This window comes from Rhineura floridana, chromosome 12 (assembly GCF_030035675.1).
Source record: "Rhineura floridana isolate rRhiFlo1 chromosome 12, rRhiFlo1.hap2, whole genome shotgun sequence".
Lineage (NCBI taxonomy): Eukaryota > Metazoa > Chordata > Lepidosauria > Squamata > Rhineuridae > Rhineura > Rhineura floridana.
Genome location: NC_084491.1, coordinates 37652287 through 37673504, shown reverse-complemented (window position 1 = coordinate 37673504; position 21218 = coordinate 37652287). Strand labels below are relative to the sequence as shown.

The window sequence follows — 21218 nt, the reverse complement described above, 5'->3', positions numbered from 1 at the left end:
GTCCAGTAATTTCAGTGTCCAATCTTCCATTATCAGTATTCCATAATAATCTTGCTGTTGTAACCATAGTCATATAATAAGAGTCTGATGGGAATTTCCTCTATCCCAAATATTTTCTTGCCATCCATTCTGAATAAGTTGCTGAAATACTGTTGTAAAGTCATATCTGTGTTCTTCTTTTTTACAAAATGCACTGGCTCATCTCTTAAGAGTTTTTCCATTGTCACATGGCTGCAGTTAATTCCTTTTTTTTTTTACAATAATTTTTATTCAAATTTTCATAAAACATAGAAAACAAAATCATAAAACATTCAAAGACAAAAAACAAAACAAAACAAAAATGATTAAACAAAAAAAATAAAATGTTGACTTCCCATTTGTCACATATCAAATCAGTTATAGGTCTACAATATATAACAATCCTGTCTCTTAAATCATATTATAAAATCACTTTCCTCCAGTAGTTATCTTAATTAATCATCAAATCTCATAAACATTACTTTATTCTTTCCACAAAAAGTCAAAGAGAGGTTTCAATTCTTTAAGAAATATATCTATCAATTTTTCTCCAAATAAACATGTCAATTAATCCATCTCGTTAATAATTATAATAATCTTATTGTCATAACCATAGTCCAAATAAACATTTCGATTAATCCATCTCATCAGAATCTGTTAGGTCCAATAATTTCAATAGCCATTATTCCATTATCCCTATTAGTTCCATCTTCCATCTTCAATAATCCTGTTAAGTCCAGTAATTTCAGTGTCCAATCTTCCATTATCAGTATTCCATAATAATCTTGCTGTTGTAACCATAGTCATATAATAAGAGTCTGATGGGAATTTCCTCTATCCCAAATATTTTCTTGCCATCCATTCTGAATAAGTTGCTGAAATACTGTTGTAAAGTCATATCTGTGTTCTTCTTTTTTACAAAATGCACTGGCTCATCTCTTAAGAGTTTTTCCATTGTCACATGGCTGCAGTTAATTCCATAGATTTTCTCTATATCAAGCTCCATCACATCATTCCAGTCCAGAAGATTATCCAAGCCATTGATAACTTTATCTCTAATATCTTCATTAATTTCTTCAGAGATAACGTTAAATTCCAAACAGTAGATTTTATTTCTAAAATCCATAAACTCCAGATCTTTTTCCAATTCCACATTTGTTCCAATCTCCAGGGCTTGTATCTTCCCTTTATTTTTTCTTTTCTCATCTCTGATCTCATTCTCCTCTCTCACAGGATCCCCTATTTCTTTAAGCTCCTGTGTCATTTTGCTCAGTTCAATTTTCAGCTCCTTACTACCCTGTCGCAGGGTTTGTTTCGTTATCTCGATCTCATCCATTATTTTCTGAAACATAGTTACTTCCAGATTCTCAGCCACTTTCTTGATTGCCATTTTTAAAACCACGAAAACAAAGCAAAACAAAAATAAAGAAGAACCACTTCTTATTTCAGCAACAATTGGGTTAATATTCCAGGCTTGATGACATCACAGTATAAACAGAGCAACCTGCCTTATCTCTCTATGTTCAAGAATGCAAAACAAATTTAGTTCCCAGCATCAAAACAGTTAGTGGCGTCGTGAAGAAGCAGATTCGTCAAAATAAAATAGACCAAAAAGAGAATAGTCCCAGACAATATAATATTCCTCGGAGTAGAAATCAGGAATAGAAATCCCTCTTCTGTTTATTATCTTTAGAATGCACTTCCAGGACAGCTTTTTGCGACAGAAACAGAGATAAGCTGTTAATTTCGTGAATATGCATACACCCAATTATATGTATGCATGGAAAAATCTATTTGTAAGCTACATTTATAATTTGGTAAACTTAAAATCTGGTGGAAAAATGACTTATATTTTCATATTTGGTGTCAGTGATTCTAAACAAAATACTGTCCAACATAAGATCTGAAAATTGATCGCAGGGAATTTCAAATTTCTCAAAATAATTTTAGGAACCTAACCATTACACTATTCCCATCCTCTATTGCCAAGGCTGTACTTAAGGACCTCTGTTAACTGAGCCTACAGTTTGGTTTTGGAAGAGTTAACTTGTAAGGGGGGTTAAAATGGATCATGAAAGACTGCTATTATTTCATCACTATTATGGAATGATCTGTATGACGAGGTGCGCCTGGTGCCAACCCTGTTATCTTTTCGGCTCCAGGTCAAGACTTTCCTCTTCTCCCATGCATTTTAACAGCATTTGAATAATATGTGTTTTTAACTTGCTTATCTGTTTTTATGCGTTTTAATGGTTTAAATTTGTATACTTGTTTTTAATGTTTTTAATTGTAAACCACCCAGAGAGCTTTGGCTATGGGGCGGTATATAAATGCAATAAATAAATAAATAAACAAATCACTAGGCACTTGGGATTTACCTTTGAATCCTAGGCATCCTGAAAATTCTTTTCATATACAGGGAGTTTGATCCCACAAAATCCCATGTGAAATAACTGAAGATGCCTTTTAAAGAGACAGAAAATCCACTTTGCTGTTTGCGGGGCTTTCATGTAAGCATTAATTGGTGCTCTATGGTGTTCATGGCTGTCCTTGCTCAAAACTGAATTTGTCAATGTATACAATTTTGTAATGGAATGTTCATCACACATAATGAATAATTGTGTACCTTTCAGCTCTTGCCACAAGACCCTTCAAAAGTACTATATATCTAACTGGAAATGTAGAAAATTGACTTTCTACTAGTGAAGGGGGTGGAGAGAGAGGGAGTTTAGAAACTTTAAAAAAAAATCCTCTTGCTCTTTCTTTTACAGTAATATTTATTAATCTGTTAAAGATGGATAAAATGGGCCACTGACATGCTGGCGTACAGCCATAGAAGAAATTGTTAGCAAAACATTCTTCCTCCTTTCAGGAAGTGCTTTTCCTTGAAATGCTTCTCCTTTTTGCTATAGTTTCTGCATTGGTCCAGATGTTATCAACTGTATTTTCATTAGATCGTGGTGTTGACATTGCCTTTTCCAATCCCCTGCTGGTCCCTTGTGATGGATTTTCACTGCAATATTGCAATGCCAACAAATGCCATGTGGTGCAGTGCCCATGATATTGTGAATTCCTTGCTTTGACCACATTAGTGGTGTCACTGGTGGGAGCAAAGAAACAAAAATGTAATGATACCATTTGCAGATGTTATGGAATGGGGAAACTCAGCATGAGGAAATGGCTGTGGCAGGGATAAAGTAACCTCTAGAATTGAGGGTCTAGATTAACCCAGAAGAATTTTCTTGTTGAAGAGTTTTTGAATCATAATAGGTTAGCGTTCTACACCACCAGAAAATGACATATTAAAAGCTGTGTGTTTTATCTAGCTAAGTTCTACTCAGAATAGACCCATTGAAATGAATGGTCCTAAGTTAGTCATGTTGGTTAATTTCAGTGTGTCTACAATGAGCATGCTAAGCATTGGATAGTCCTATTGTTTTACAAGATTCCTTTTGTTTTTTTAAAAAATAAACTTTAATTTTGCTAACCCTAATAGCTTTGTAAGTTGAGCTAATGTGAAAATGGTGTCTTTTTGCAGATTTTTTTTACAGAAGAGGAAAAAGCTGGAAATTGTTTGGAACATTCGGTGGGATGATCACTGAGTTATGCCCAGACTATGTACACGCTGGGACATCTGCTCTTTGTGTTCTTTGGCTAGCAGTGGAAGAGAGGCTATAGGTCACGTTCTCCCGAGAGTGTGAGCACTCAGAATAAGTGAGATCCAACCCCACATGCATGATGCTTGCTGCCTGCACTCCTGGGCTGCTCTGTGATTTCAGGAATTTGGTTGAGAGGCAGAAGTGTCTGGAATAATAAAAAAAGTATTTTACTGCTGTCAGCGCCCACAGGGAGCAGCTAGCTTTGCTCAAAACAAAGAGGACACCGAAACCCATCAGTATAAAATGTAGTGCCTCAGAGGCCCTGCCTAATTTGAATCATGTGTTTAGGCTTGAAATTTCAAATGGCATGTAGATAAATTGGATATGAATTTCTTCGCTCTTAAAAGCAATGATGTGAGGTATTTGGGGTCTGAAGGTACAGGAATGAATAAGAATTGAGTAAACTCAAAAAGAACAAAGGATAGATTTAAAGATTAATCCCCCCATCAATTAGAAACAGCAATAAGAACGCCAAAATATGATGGGTGCTGTTCAGAAATGTATACCAGTTGAAATATGGGCGATGATTAGCAGCTCTGTAGATGGGGAAGTGACCACTACTTTCCTGGCTCTTTCACAAAAGTTGCTGTACTGAGGACAGAACATACAAGGGAATTTTGAGAGAGTATGAATGCATTTTAAAAGTAGAACTGCTGTTGGAAATGGGGGTTAGGGACTGGTGTGTATGTGTAACTCTGTTTTTGGCAAAATACCATAAATAAGATCTTATCTATAAAATTGCTGAACAGCCATCATTATCCAAGCCTTCTGGAGTTGAAGCTGAAGAAAGCATTATGTGTGAGATCAGCCTATTCAAGCACATATAGAGAAATCCTGCTGAAAATAAGGAGTGGCATGGCAATTATTTTCTTTTTATATTTTAGGTCAACATGAATTGCTGGTAAAAGATGACAAATTGTAATAGCTTAGATCAAAAGTGAGCTGATAATGTCTGCTTGAGCAATGTCTTCCAATTTTAATGGGTCACAGAATATTTATCCTACAGACATGACAAAGTTTTGTTTCCTGTTGCCTGATAGACAAGGTGCTGTCTCAACAGACTAGTTAGAATTTTTCCTGATTATTGTGACATGTTAAACTGCTGAGAAATTCAGTTGGTAATTACAGCCTCTGATCAAAACTTCACAGATAGCTTGAAAGTACAAGAAAAGTATCTATAGTTATTATAGCTACGACTATAGATAGGAATACCTAAGGCTGTTTGTTTCTGTTGCAGGTACTCTGGTGGGACAGGACAGATGGGTGCTTGTCCTCAAAGGTCTAGGGTGATAGTTAACTTTTAAAATTAAACTTTTGTCCCTCCTTTGACAGATATCTCCCACAAGGTTGCGCTGAACCACCTCTTTTATAATTGATGTCCTGTGTAAACATGTTTACGTCTGATTTTAATTTGTCCCTCTGTAGTCCATCATAAGGTCCTCACCATTCTACACCACAGATGGTAAAGATCTCGTAGGAGTGACAAAAAGCCTTCTGCCGGTGTGCAGAAAGCTTTTTGCTTTTTGCTGTTTGCTGTTTAATATTTTCAGACATGTTTACCTCATGGCAAGGCACTTGTACAGCAACCTGTCTGGTCCCAGGTGACATTTATCTGCTTGTTTGTGTTAACTGCTCAGGTGTCCTCTAGATATAATAGTACTAGTATGATGACTGAACACTAGACATTTCCTGTTTAGCAGCAGATATGTGACGAGGGGTAAAGATGTGTTCAGAAGCACATGTCACTAAGAGTTTACCATACAGCAAAAGGAAGCATTACATAAAATGTGGATATTTCCAAGGCCAATGGCTGTGAAGGATAACAGTGACAAAAAGTGCGATGCACAATTGATCTACTGTAGTAGGCAGCATATGTTGTTGCCTCTGTGTGCAAACTTCACATACTAGATATTTTGTCTCTGAGGGGCAAGTGCTTATACATACGCTATTTTGTTGCAGAATGTTGACTTTTCTCCCTTCCATTCAGCTACCTTTTGAGGTACAGTATAATAACTTGTAGAAACTTGTGTTCAGAGATTGTGTGTATTAGATCGAAAGCATCATATTTGTCCCAAGACAGCTACCCACATCTTGACAAAATCATAGAACCTAGAAAGCACCTTTATGTTGAACTGGCTACTTTAAATGGCTGATTCAAGATAAAATATAGCTCTTACATAGGACTGTAATAGCCAATGAATAAGTCGTTGAGCAGTCTGTTGCCACCAGAGACTCAGACAACCTCCTCTGAAGGAGAGTTGAGGACGCCAGCTGTAAATCTTCTTGCTTTGTGAGAAGACCCCTCCTGTGAACTTTTAAGCCAGGCTGCTGAAGTTCCTTGGAATGCTGTGAGACCAGCACCAGCAGCTGGAACTTTATTGTCTGTTAACTTTCTTTTTGTTCCCTACTTACATATTTGACTCTGGATTATTTCTTTTGTAATAACTGAATTTATTCTGTGTTTACTCAATTGTTTTTGACTTGTTTGAATTTATTAATATGTTTTGTAAACTGTTTTCTCTCCACCCACCCCAATGTTTTGTATTTTGGTAATAAATGGATGTGGTTTGTAAGCTGCTTTGAGCATAGCTCACTGTGGAAAGGTGACATATAAATAAATTAAATCAATCAACATGGGAGCTGCACAGTGTGATCAGATGCATCTGTGAAGTTGTTCATGAGGGCCGGTTGAATTTAACAAAGTGGCTGGATCTGCAAATTTTTGATGTGATATAAGTTTTTCCTGACTCTTCATGGATGCTGCTTCATCCTAAAAGTGTGGTGTCCATGTGGTTTGAGTCCTTAACATTGGCACTGGATTTTATTTAGCCTAGTTTAAGATCCATATCTATACCCAGCTGGTAGTTTTCATTGCATTTGCTTTAATCCACTTTGAAAGGGAAAGATCTGGACATTTTTATAGTAATCTAAATTAATTTCTAGACATGTCACATTTATATCAAGACATCTGACAAGTAGTAATACTAGACAAAAACCTTCTTGTTGAATTATTGTGATTTTGCATATAGGAAATACCTTGTTTTGAAGCACACATGCACATTGGATCTGAAGTAGTAACCTTGGTGTATTATAACTCCAATCATAATAAATGAAATCTAAGTCATTTCTCAGGTACAAGCTTCATTTCCTCTTAGCCACTTTCATGTTACTGAAGTGAAGTGCTCAATTATGTTCCAATAATTGTGCCTAACAAGATACGACATTGCACTTACCTGCTACAAGCATTACTAATATGAGACAAAAATGAATGTCTGATACATTAGTTCTGTGTCACTTTTCATATTCCCACCTGTTCTGAAACATATATGCATGACCACAGCTTTCCTCCAGGCAAAAATATGAATGACAAAAACCCCTCTCCCATGTTCCTTATAGTTTAGAGAATGTGAGTCTCTGTCATTAAGATGCTTCTATATGGTACAATTTCAGCAAGTGCAGATTTTGTGGTACATATTCATGAGCATCCTACTTCTATGAATGGTTTCAAATGCAAAAAGTCATCTAGCATAAAAAGCATTGTGGGGCTCTCAGTAACTCCAGAAAGGTCATTCCGAAGTCCCTCCTAACCCAGCCAATCTTGAAGGAGAAGTGTCTCTCAGCTTCTCCAAGTTGTATATGCTTGTAACTGAAGGGTGGCGGCAGGGAAATACCTCTAGTCCTTTTCTAAAAAGTGCAGATATTCTGTCAGTTGTCCATAGCAGCAGGTCCACTAAATTGGTATCTTAGTAACAATGGTAAATCAGGTGTTCTGAAGCTAGGCCATTGTGAGTCTGCTTTACAGTCGAATCAACACATCTCACCAGAAGGCAATTTGCTCACTTGTCTTGAGATCAGAGAGTATTCCTCTCCTACATATATAGGTGAAAAATAAGTAATAGAACACATCCAATTTTGTGGTTCTTTTCTGGCATATACAATGAGTTAATTGGATTCTCACATCTCTTTGAGTGATGCTGATGCCTGTTAGATCCAGAGCTTTAAAAAGTTACTTTTTTGAACTACAACTCCCATCAGCCCAATCCAGTGGCCATGGTGGCTGGAGCTGATGGGAGTTGTAGCTTAAAAAAGTAACTTTTCCAAGCTCTGGTTAGATCCACGTTCCTTAAAACCTGCTGCTCCTTCTGAAGTGAATCTTACATTTCCTTGTCTCTTACTATTACTGTAGTCTTTGTCCCAAGCCTCTATTCTCACTCTATCACATGTGTGTATATGTGTGCTCATATACACTCTGACATTTTGTCCTCTAGCTAAGGCTAAAGAGCCTAAGGATGTTGTTGAGGAAACCCCTGTATAGAAGTGAGCTTGCACTGTGTCCCAACAAGCATCCCTGTGATCTTTGTTACTTTCATTGGGCACTTGTCCCAGTTTTAGAGTGAAGGATGCCCTAGGTCTGGCTGAAGCTGCAGAGACCTTTGCATAAGCAACCATATTGATATCAGTGACCTGAACAGAAAGATGCTTCAGCCAGGAGCGATGTGATGTCATTGAGTTTTGGTGAGTGAATATTATGTTTCTAACATGCTAAACCAGAACAAACATTGCTTCATGTGGGCTATTACAGAGCATATCTACTAATTAGATGGAAAAAGGTCAGCCATGTTATAAAGGAGCACATTCTATGAAGGTCAGAGAGTTTTTAGATAGAACGCTGGAACAACAAAAGCAAAGAGAAGTACAGGGGATGGAAGAACAATAGCATATTGCAGCAGAAGAGGACACTGTTATGGAGAAAACTCAGTGGAAAAGGGTGACAGGAGCAGAAGAGCTAGAAGACACCCTTCACCGGTGGAACCATGGAATCACTTTCAGGCACTTGAGAATGAGACTGGAGGACAGCCTGTAGGGAGACCCCTGCGACAGCTAGTAAGAGACTGAAGTTCAGTCGAGCAGAGGCAATGAAACCACATCCCACAACAAGAAGAGAAGAGGAGTAGTAGTAGTGAGAGACTCCCTGCTGCGTGGGATTGAAACCCAAGTATGCTGAGAAGATCCATGGACTCACCAGGTATGCTGTCTCCCTGGAGGATGGATTAGAGATGTGATGGAAGGGTTGCTTCACTGACAGATATCTCTTCTCATCCATGTGGGAATGATGCTGCCAAGCAGACCTATGAAGAAATCACGTCAGACTTTGAAGCTCTGGGAAGGAAACTCAAGAACTTTGGGGGCATATAGTTTTCTCATCCATCCTTCCAGTACTTAGAAGAGGAGTAGAAATGAAAAGAAAAATACTCCAGGTGAAGGACTGGCTACGAAAGTGGTGCCAACATGAGAGATTTGAATTCTGGGATCATGGGATATGGCTCCTGGAAAATGGAGTGCTGGCGAATGATGGATTGCACCTCACAAGAACTGGGAAGAATGTGTTTGTTCACAGCATGAACTACATCAGGAGTGGTTTAAACTGAATCCGAAAGGGGAGGGTGATGTAAACTTGGCGGCAACAACTAATAAAGGCTTGTGCACAGTAAGAAGAACTGAGGGAATGGCTCTAATGAGAGCCAGCATTAGTCTTCATAAAAATGTAGGAAGGAAGCCAGGCTGTAAATCACATGGTCTTTGATGCCTGTATACTAATGCCCAGAGTATGGGAAACAAACAGGACGAACGTGAACTCTTAATACAGGAGAGTAAATACAACTTGATAGGTATAACTGAAACTTGGTGAGATGACTCCCATGACTGGAATATAGCAATTGAAGGATATATCTTGTTCAAAAAGAACAGAAGGAAGAGAAATGGAGGTGGAGTTGCGCTGTATGTTAAAAATATCCCTGCACAGAAATACAGGAGGATGAGCTTGGTAGCTCCACCAAGAGTATATGGATTTAATAAATGGAACAAGGAATAAAAGAACATGGTGATTGGAGGCTATTACTGACCACCCAGTCAAGGAGAAGATGAGGATGAAACTTTTGCAAAGCAGATTGACAATGTTTCGAGGAGGCATGATATAGTAGTAATGGGGGACTTCAATTACCCCGATATCTATTGGGAGACAAATTCTGCCAAACATGGCCCCTCCAAGAAATTCCTGACATATGTTGGGAATAACTTTCTCTTGCAGAAAGTGGAGGAAGCAACTAGAGAATCAGTTATCCTTCATTTGATTCTAACTAATAGAGATGACTTGATGGATGAAGCGGCAGTAATGGGAACTGTGTGGGAAAGTTACCACACTATACTTGAGTTCTTGATTTTAAAGGAAGCAAGAGTTGAGAGTAGCCATACATGTACCCTGAAATTCAGGAAAGCTGATTTTAAATAAGCTCATAACAATGGTAAGTAAGGTTTCATGACGAGCAACCATAATGAGAAAATTAGTCCAAGATGGGTGGGAATTTCTAAAAAAGGAAATTCTAAAGGAACAATGGCAAACAATTCCACCAAGGAAGAAAGGGGGAAGACAGCAGAAGAAGCCAATGTGGCTTCACAGGAAGCTTAAGAGATGGCCGGAAAACAAAAAAGGACACATACAGAAAGTGAAAGGAAGGCAAGGCCACAAAGGAAGAGTACAGACAGATAGCATGAAATTGCACGGATGGCATCAGGAAGGCTAACGCTGAGAATGAGCGGAGGTTAGCGAGAGATGCCAAAAGCAACAAAAAGCTTTTTTCAGGTACATCCATAGTAAAAGACAGAGAAGAGAAATGAGAATGGCAAAATGACAACAGATGACGAAGAAAAAGCAGAAGTGTGCAATTCCTCCTTTGGCCCAGTCTTCTCCCAAAAGAAGGTCTAAGACCCTCCTGGGAAACATGAAGGGGCAGAATTGCAGCTTGAAATTGATAGACAAATGATTAAGGAATACCTAATCACTTTGAACAAGTTAAAATTTGCAGGGCTTGATGAACTCCTACAGTATTGAAGGAACTGACTGAAGAACTCTCAGAACCACTGTCTATTATCTTTGCAAAATAATGGAGGATGGGTGAAGTGCCGGATGACTGGAGAAGGGCTAATGTCCCTATCTTCAAAAAGAACAAAAGGGAGGAACCTGGGAACAGATCAGTCAACCTGATATCAGTCCCTGGGAAAATTCTGGAGCAGATTATAAAACGGTCAGTCTGCAAGCACCTTGAAAACAATGCAGTGATTACTAGAAGCCAACATGGATTTATCAAGAACAAATCCAGCCAGACTAATCTTATTTCATTTTGGATCAGGTAACCTCCCTGGTAGACTGTGGGAATGTTGTGGACATAATATATCTTGACTTCAGCAAAACGTTTGACCAAGTGCCCCATGATATTCTGATTAGCAAACTAGCTAAATGTGGGCTGGATGGAACAACTATCAAGTGGACCCACAGTTAGCTACAGAATCTTACTCTAAGAGTGCTTATCTCCTTCTCAAACTGTGGGGAGGTAACAAGCAGGGTACCACAGGGCTCAGTCCTGGACCCAATGCTCTTCAATGTACTTATTAATGACTTGGATGAGGAGGTGCAGGGAATACTTATCAAATTTACAGATGATACAAATTGGGAAGGATAGCTAATACTTGGGAAGACAGAAACAAAATTCAAAGTTATCTTGATAGTCTGGAGCATTGGTCTGAAAATAGAATGAAATTTAACAGGGATAAGTGAAAGGTTCTACACCTAGGAAAAAGAAACCAATTGCACAGTTATAAGATGGGGGATACTTGCCTCAGCAATACTACATGCGAGGATCTTGGAATTGTTGGTGATCGGAAACTGAATATGAGCCAACAGAGTGACGTGGCTGCAGAAAAGGCAAATGCTATTTTAGGCTGCATTAACAGAAGTATAGTTTCCAAATCACATGGAGTATTAGTTCCCCTCTATTCGACACTGGTTAGGCTTCATCTTGAGTATTGTGTCCAGTTCTGGACACCGCACTTTAAGAAGGATGCAGAAAACTGCAACAGGTTCAGAGGAGGGCAACAAGGATGATCAGGGGACTGGAAACAAAGCCTTATGAGGAGAGACAGAAAGAACTGGCATGTTTAGCCTTGAGAACAGAAGACTGAGTGGAGATATGATAGCACTCTTCAAGTACTTGAAAGGTTGCCACACAGAGGAGTGCTAAGTCTTGGTTTTACCAGAGTGCAGGATACAGAATAATGGGCTCAAGTTACAGATTTCGACTGAACATCAGGAAAAACTTCCTAACTGTTAGAGTGGTACAACAGTGGAACTAATTACCTAGGGAGGTGGTGGGCTCTCCAACCCTGGAGGCATTCTAGAGGCAGCTGGACAGCCACCTGTTGGGTATGCTTTAATTTGGATTTCTGCATTGAGCCAGGGGGTTGGACTTGATGGCCTTATATACCCCTTCCAACTCCATGATTCTGTGATACATTCACCCCACCCTAAGCTCTCTTGGTTAGTGATGATTGGTTAGATAAATCATACAGTGATGTTTACTGTTTGGATTAATTGTAAAGCAAATACATACGTGAACTTGAAAGCAGTATTATATAGTGGGTTTTTTTTGCAAACTGCTCAGAGATTTCTCACAATCATTACATAAAATTTGTTAAATAAAATAAATACTAGAAATATTTTTTTGCATGTGGCAAAACAGCATACAGTAGGGCCCTGCTTTCCAGCGCTTCGCTTCCCGGTGTTCTGCTAATGCAGCGGCTTTCATTCCCCGTTTTAAAGCCGATTTTGCGCTTTTGCAGCACTTTGCAGCATTTTCACACGACGCGCCCCATTATACTCAATGGGGTTCTGCTTTACGACGATTTCCGCTTTACGGCGGGGGTCCGGAACGGAACCTGCCGTATAAGTGGGGCCTGCCTGTACTGTATTTGATCTCTTGGTTGTGCCATCTGTGACCCTTGTTAATGTGCGATAGAATGGGAAAGAGAACTCTTATCAGTGCAGGCTTATGCATCAGTTTAAGCCTTATGAAAATTCTCAGGTACCCTAATGCTTGTAGCAGATGTAAGTGAGCCTAACAGAGTATTTATATATAAGCTGATACACATTAATTAGAGGCAGCAGGACAAGGTGGAGTGGGCAGATGGGCAAGAATTAAGTGACTAAGTCCAAGAAGGAAGGAGATTTGAGATGCATCAGGATGCAGAAAATACTAGGCAAGCAGGACTAATGCTTCATAAAATGACCTGAGTACAGAAAGTGGGGGTCCTTTTATTGACAGACTGAATTCTGGATATCTGTTTTGTTAACAAAGAAAATTCCCAGTTTCTTTGGTGAGGTATTATGTAATCTTGTATATAGGAAGGTGAGGTAGGTCAAGTATGGCTGCAGTTTTGACTGATGGTCTATAATGCTCATTCATTGATAATTCCCTCCCTTCCCAAATAATGCCAATGACACTGCATTATAAATCTGGAATTCCATAGGTTTCTCTCCCCCACATCTGAAGCTTCTGGGCACCAGAGTTCACAGGAATAGGACATTTAAATCTTGTTTATCCTCATTTGTGAAATGTAAACACAGAATTAATGTGTTTTCTCTTTGTTCTTTTAATTAACCTGCTGGGTTAAGAATGCCAACCTGCAGTTTCATCCAGCAGATGCAAAGGCAAATCAGCTCTCCCTCAACAAAGGCTTTGCTAAAATTGAATAATCCTGGAGCATGCATGACTCTTTTCACTTTGCAGATTACCAAGAATTTGCAGATGACTTCAGAGAGCTGCATGTTTCTGCAGAGGAAAAATGAGAAGTTTCATGCCAGTGTTGCAACTGGCTACTTGGATAATATTTTCCTTCAGCTAGCTGACATCATCACAGAAGGGGGGTGTCTTAGGTCATGTCCATTTTACAGCAAGCAAATGGCACAGCCAGCCCTTGCCAACAAAATGTTTGTTTGGTACCCATCACCATTGCTAATAGAAGATACATGGAAAAGGCACAAGAAATTTTGTTTTGTTTGTTTTGTTGTAAGTTTCAGTTTTATTTATAATTTTAATTGTGTTTTATTGAGTGTTTATTTAATGTTATAAACTGTTTTAGGATAATGAAGGGCCATTTTGAATACATAATTAAATCAAACCTATGGCTGAGAACAGGGTTGTGGTAGATGTTTGTCTGCTTTGTTAAATATCTTCCTAAGGTTTATTTAAACCATTTCCCCCCTTCAAAGTAGTTCAGCTTGACTTGGCAGACACAGTGCTATCTACAGCCATTCCTAGATTTTTTTGGTGTGTGTGTGTAGGTGCTCTTGGTCAGCTTCCAGTTAAATCAGCCTCCTTCAACCCATCTTGACCTGGGCAAACTCACTTTGTAAACTGTTTTCCAAAGAATGTCTGGTTTGAGTAGCATGTTCCTATGAGCCTACTGTCCTGACAGTCCACTGCAACTTAGGCTGTATTTTTGTTTAGTTACAAAAACAAATTATAGAGTTGAGTCAGGCTGCTTTCCAATGAAGCCAATGGGATGAGGAAAAGATTGCAAAAGTCGATTTGTGTAGGGCTTGCTAGTTTAAATTGTACATGTCTTATGATGGAAGAAGAGGGGGCGAAAAGTTTTTTTGAGCTGCTACTATTTTCTTGTGGTATTGCAATTGCCTAGGAAGTTGAACCAGCTCAGATGTAAGCTGGTGGTTGTGGATTTTTGTCAGCTGCATCATTTCCCTTAGCCAAATCCACATGTTCCTCAGAGAGCAATAACACCCCCCTACACTCTATTTCGCTCTCCCTCTCATGCTGAAAATAAGGAAAATGTTGACTAAGTCAAGCAAACTCACTCACCAGTTAAACACAGCCTTGCACAATAGTTCCTAAATGTCATATAGAACTGGACCTGTCTGATTAATTTAGGATTGATTTCCCTCACATAAGCCCTTCACCTAAAATAATACTTATATTCTCACAAAACTTTCTTCTTAAAAAGGAAGGTATACCTGTTCTAGTTTTCTGTCTTGAAAATAAGGATTTACAGTGACTGGCATGGCAAGGTGGCCCTCCAAAAGGTATGCTCAGAGAGATCACTACAGTTGTACCTGTTGGATTTCCTACTAGGCAGCAGTTAAAAGTTGCAGAAACCTCGGGGTCAAGAATTGACATTCAGGCACAAACACTCTCTCAGAAACATAATGGAAATACAAACAAACAAATACCTCAGTGAAGTACACACCTCACTCTTTTAGAGAGTACTATGGGGAGGCTACATCCTGAAAGCTTCCATCATGTTAAGGGTGGCAGCTTTTTTTCTATGTATACCACATAAGATATTGTAATGTACTAAGGAATGATGTGATGTGGTAGTAAAGCTTCTAGCAATGATTTGCCGAGTTCTGTTATAGAGATAGGCAGGACATACAGAAGGACTTGGGCTGTGGGCACACTAGTTGCTTCAAAAGCAGTGAAAATTGTTTTTGTGGCTGCATTTTGAAGCAACACAACATAGCACAATGGGGAGCAGAGCCTGGCTGGGAGGCCAGAGTCTGTGAATTCAAATCCCCGCTCGTGTCTCCTGGGTGGCAAGGGCCAGCTAAAGATCACCCCACAGCGAGTGGATCAGGGGTTACGTGCCCTGCCACCTGTACAGCCGTGGGCAAGCTGCATAGTCCCAAGGAGCCCAGTTGCCCCCCAGCTGGCAGTTGCGGACAAGGAAGGAGCTGGCTTGTGCAGCTGTGGCAAGCTGAGCAGGCCCTAGCCAGCTGGGGAGGACTAGCCTCAGAGGGAGGCAATGGTAAACCCCCTCTGAATACCGCTTACCATGAAAACCCTATTCATAGGGTTGCCATAAGTCGGGATAGACTTGAAGGCAGTCCATTTGAAGCAACTCTGCCCTTGGCTGGACACACCTCCCCCACTGTTGACTTCAGACCTTTCAGGACCGCCCACAGCAAAGTGTTGGGCCAGTCACTGTATCTGCCTGAGCCTACAGCAAAGCGTTTCCATTGCCCACACTTGGAAAACAAACGGGTTGATCTACCAATCAGTTGTGAAATCTGGCTGAAACTGATTTTTTTTAAAAAAGCACTCAAGCTGATCCAGACAGGTTTTAGATTAAAAAGGGGCAGAGTTTGACTAGTATCATGTGCCCCCATTTTCAGAAAAGTGGTGGAGACACACTGGAACTGACAGAAAAGTATGTTTCTACCCTTCCACAAGCAGAATGAGGGAAGCACATCCTATAGGAAAGAAGGATGGTGGGTTGGCAGGAGATCAAGGGAGAAATAAGAGGCTCTACTAAAGGAGGGTTGGGAGATAATATAGTCCAAAGGAGTAAACCAAACAGGAAGGCTGGAGAGAAATGGGAGAGAAGGCAGGTGCAAAAATCAGAAAATGCAAAAATGAGGAAGGTCATATGTTTGTTTGCAGTGACTGCCAAATCTAGTAACTGTAACACAGGTATTGAATTTAGAGGTGAGAAATCTGTGGTCCTCCAGACACCATGTACTACAGCTCCTATTTAGCACAAATTTATAGTTTGATGATAAAAAGTGTTTAGGTGTGGTAATCAATGGATAACAAAAGAGAATCCCCCCCCACCTTCCCTTGTACTCTTTTCCTTCTGAAGTCTCAATGGTATCCATGTGGATAACAGAAAAAAAACACTTTTTTTTCTAAACCTTTCCTTGTTATGCTTTTTTCTTCTTGAAGACTGGAGTGTACCCACAAAGGGGATTATGGCATTAATCAATTAAACAGGAAGGCATTCCCCTAATGTTCTCATTGAAGTGTATTTTAAAAGGGTAATTCATTAATATAATAATTCTAACCTAAACTGTCCGATGCTCCTACATTTTGAAATAGGCTCACTGCCTTGTATAGAATATGCACATATTCACTCAGTCGACAGTGTCACATTGCAGGGCGAGAATCAAGAGTGCAAAACATTGTATAACAGAGGCAGAATGTAAGGGAAGGAATAAATGTCAGAACATGCTGAAGCTTGAACCCTGGAGCCTTTTTAGATTCCATCTCACTTATCTATCAAACATGGTTAATGTTAATGTCATAGCCATCTGAATGTCAATTACTTTTTAATGTCACTGCTACAGTTGTCTAATGGTTCTCTACAGTTGTAGTATAACCTTCCTGATCTATGAGTTTGGCTATGTTTCAGATGGCATTCATGACTGAAGTCAACTTTAAAGCAGTCTGTCTTCAGGATTTCTGTTTTCTGAAACATGGTTCAATACTGGGAAGTGTGAAAGCCTATAGAGAATGTCTTGTGGTAGTCACACAGACTTCTGTTGAATTTCATTGGGATTTATCCTGTATAAGGAAAATATAGAGAGCACAATGGAGGTGGGGGAGAGAGAGGGAACCTTTGCCCATCACATTTAAATAGAAATAGTTTAAGCGGGAACTCCTATGCTAGTGTTCTAGAGCAGGAAGCATACAGCTTTTAAAGAATTAAAAAAAGAATATAGTTAAAATAATTTTAAAATAATAATGTTCACAACATTGTACACTTGTGGGATGGGTAAGAATTGTGTTACTTATGACTAATCAGGTCAGGTCACATTTTCGCAGGTATAAGATACTGTGGTTAAAATGCTATGGAAATGTAACATCCCTGTTAACAGAAGCCCTGTCTTTGGGGTCATTGTGCATGTATACAACAGTTAAGGAACCAGTCTGCATTTATTACATTCTGCATTTATTGTAGTATTTATTATTTGATTTATATCCCGCTCTTCCTCCCAGTAGAAGCCCATTTATTACATATACACATTGTATAGAAAACCCCTAGAGCTGCACGTTACTTTCACACAAAGCATGAAATTCTAGGTTCTGTCTCTGCTCCACTTTCCAAACATGGAGTATACTTTCTTAATTAAAGGGATGCAAAGTACTGTGGCTCCAATGTTGACATGGATCAATCATGTGGCAAAAGACCTTGTGAGTAGATGGGGTTCCAGGAGAATGGAAAGAAGGAAGGATCCATGACCAGTACTAGTGAAGACTTATTCAGTCATCTCTATAACCAGCAGCGAGAGAAATGAGGAATCCTACATGACTTGGAAGTTAGTTTATTTCTAACCCACCTAGTTCAGCGAAGATTTTTGGGACTAAATTTGGCTTTTTACAGGTCGTGTGACCCACACACTTTTGAATTCCAGCCAGTTCAAGAAGAAAAAATATAAGGAGTTTGCACAATGTCAAACCCACAAGGCTCCTAAAAACAGATCAGGGTCATCAAAATAAAGTCTTGACTTTCTGCAACATTTTTTTCACAACCATGAGAGCTAGTAGTGCATTTTATGTTCTTCAATAAGCAATGCACACAATGATATTGGGCATATTTCAAATCTGAGTTGTCTGTAGCTTGTTTTCATTTTTTTGTATTTTGAACACAGTGTACCTTCAGTGTCCAATTCAGAACTATCTGCCTTTTAAAAATTAGTTATTGGGGACCTCTATGTATCCAAATTCATTCCATAACCTCAAAGTAGTCCTGTGCTAATGTAATGCTATAGATAAAATCCACGCAAATTCAAGCAGGTTAGTCCACACTGATTTTAGTGCATATGTTCAACTCATGTTTAAATCAAGTGGGCACAAAAATGTTTAACTTTGGCTGTATCCTGTCACATGTAAATAGCATTCCTATTTATCTAAACATCTGATTATTCCATTTCCCAGAAGCATTTGAGCTGCTTGTCATGTAAGCATACAAATCCACAACAACAATCTGCCTTCTTTACACATTTTACTGGGCTGACCTTCTGTGGCTTCCTTTGCCGGTGGCAGGGAATGTCCTGATCTTGGCTCCTCTTGGATGGGGGCAAGTTACATAATGGACTAAGCCATGGCTGTCGCTGGCTATTAGGATCTGTGGTTCATTCAGAACTGTTAAGCAGTAAAAGGAGGAGCCCTCACCACTGTATAAGCTGTGTGTAATTCTACAAGCAATCAGAATTCTGTCCAGTGTCTTGCAATGTTGGGTAGTTGCCATCTAGCCTTTTTGTCATCACAGGCCCAGATGCATCAGCACTCATTAAAAACCATTTACTATAAATGGTAATCAGGTGAAATACACACAACTGCCAAAAGAAATAAGGCATCTTGTTCTGATACAGCTTGTGTATATACATCTGACAGCAACCATAGTCCAGAGAAACGTCCATTCCCAAACAGTTCACATTCTTTCCCCCTAAACTAAACTCCATACAGCCCTGTTGTTTAAACAAGTTGAAAAGAAATCCATGCCAGATTAATGCAGGGACCTCTTTCCATAGCCTCAGCACTCGCCAGGCGGAAGGTTCCCTAGCAAAACGCCACACGCCAGCCTTCACTTGTTTACACATTTTTGCATTATGAGACAGCCAGGAAGAGGAGAACATTAAATCTACTGCACTCTAGGGATAGTGGTGAATTCAGCCAATCAGAGTGTAACCTAGAGATCACAAATAACATGAAGTCAAAACATAGGCCATTACATATATATATATATCAGAGGGGCTTCATTTGCAGAAGCCAAGTGATGCTGGTACTGTCCTCCAGGTTGAGGCCATGTGGGGCCAATGTGTCCAGAGAGTAAATCCAAAAATTCTCCCTTTTAGCCTGTTGGACTTTTCCATTACAGCGATAGAGATGCCAGCAGATCCAGCAGCACTGACTAAAAGGGAGAATTTTTGGATTTACTCTGGACACATTGGCCCCACATGGCCTCAACCTGGAGGACAGTACCAGCATCACTTGGCTTCTGCAAATGAAGCCCCTCTGAGCATTCCATCCTCAAAGCTCTATAACTGCCACCTTGGTAACAGCATTTGTATGTTAGCAGCTGATGAAGGAAGAAGCTGAAACGTTTTGTTAATATAATAAAAACCTCTGTTTGGTTAATCACAATTACGTTTATATATATATATATATATATATATATATATATATATATATATATATATATATATATGTTTTATTGATTTTCCAAATAAAATTTACAATATGATGTAACAGACTTTTTTATTGTTTCTTCTAAGAGGGTAATACACACATTGTAGTTGAGAACATACATCTTTTACACAAATGTCAACTTCAATACAACTAATTACAAGCCCCTCAAACAATCCCCCTCCCCTCAGCCAGGTGGCATTACTTAAGGAATAAGGGGATGGGGGGGTGAGGAAAAAGAAAAGGAAAAAAGGGAACAGAAAAGGGTGGGAAGGGGAGAAACAATGGTGGATGATGGAGGTGAGCAAAAAAAAATTCTAAATTTGTTTAACATTAGTCGCTCCAAATTTTAGCATAATAAGATGGTGGATTTTGATTGTGCTCTTTATTGTTAACATATTGGATAAAAGAAAACCATATTGAGGTAAATTTGTCAGTTTTAGAAATACCACGGGCAGCCAGGAGGACTGGGATTACCAAATCTGAGACTTTATTTTGCTGCCTGCTGTCTAGTCTGGATAAAGGAATGGATTTTATTGAGGAATAAAAGACTATTGGATTTGGAGGGCCATAATTTGAAGTGGGGATGGCATGGATATCTATGGTATGACAAAGTAAAAGTAAATGTAGACTTTAATAATCATTTTATAAGACGTCCTCTGTTGAAAATATGGAATAGATATAAACCAAGGTTTTATTCGAAAATACCATTATGTGTCAGGCCCAGGATGTGACTCAGGAACCAGACCAACGGCTGTAGTTAATTCGTGTTTTATTAGGGTAATGTCCAAACAAAGACTGCGTTTTCTCATGAAGCAATACAGGGATACAGGTCCTGTGGCATTGGGAGAAAGTTGACAGAGCAAGGGACTTCTTCCCGCCTGTTCTTTAAGAAGGGGCCAAACGGGCGCGCAATCTTTCGCTCCTCCTTAACTGCCCCTCAGGTACTGCCCGCCTTCCCCCCCTTCTCTCCTGTCTTTTCAGCTGTCTGCGTGTGCGCGGTGAGGGGGGAAGCATCACCCCCTCCTCTTCTGAAGTTTCCGATTCCAGGATGGGGGATAGGGGAGGGGCTGATGGTAAACTGCCTCCCCGCTTTTCGGCTGGGAGCAGCCCTCCCTCTTTCCCCTCTTGCTCTGAGCCTGAAAGAGGGGGAGGCGTGAGAATGTCCAGGGAGGGCTCAGGCTCCCCGTCGCTAAGCGACCTTATCACTGGCAGTTCCTCTGTTTCGTCTTCGCTCCAAAGGGGGGAAGTTCCTCCCCCTTCCCTCTGCCATCCATCCGAATACTCTTCTCCCAACTCTCTGGGATCCAGCTCCCCGGGATTGGGACCCCAGCTCTGCCTTCCAACACCATCCCCCCTCCCAGGCTGTGCTCCCCTCCCCTTGTCTGGCTTGGGACGGTGGGGAAAACGTTGATGGAAAAGTTTTACCAATTCTGGAGCATGCACATCAGCTGCATCTTCCCATGATCTGTCAGCCACCCCATAGCCTTTCCAGTGAATCAAGTACTGCAGCTTGTGGCGTCTGATCCTGGAATCTCAGATCTCCTCAACTTCAAACTCAAGCTGCTCATTTACCAGGAGTGGAGCTCCGGGAGGTTCCTCCGGCCGTAACTCACTGGGAGGGGCGGCTTTCGTTAAGAGGGATCGATGGAACACAGGATGTATTTTAAACGTGTCAGGCAGCTTCAGTCGGTACGCCACGGGATTGATTTGAGTTTCTATTTCGAAA

General features: G+C 40.0%; 1 protein-coding gene across 3 annotated transcripts in view; it reads right to left on the bottom strand.

The window, feature by feature from the left end:
- CLMP (CXADR like membrane protein) overlaps nt 1-21218 on the bottom strand; it is a 65741-nt gene that overhangs the window by 17962 nt on the left and 26561 nt on the right. The window contains exon 2 of one of the 3 annotated variants that reach the window (XM_061593135.1): nt 8701-8806. The exons of the other annotated variants lie outside the window; for them this stretch is intronic. The gene's annotated coding sequence lies outside the window, so the exon portion shown is untranslated. The remainder of the gene's footprint in view (nt 1-8700; nt 8807-21218) is intronic. 3 annotated transcript variants of the gene reach the window in all.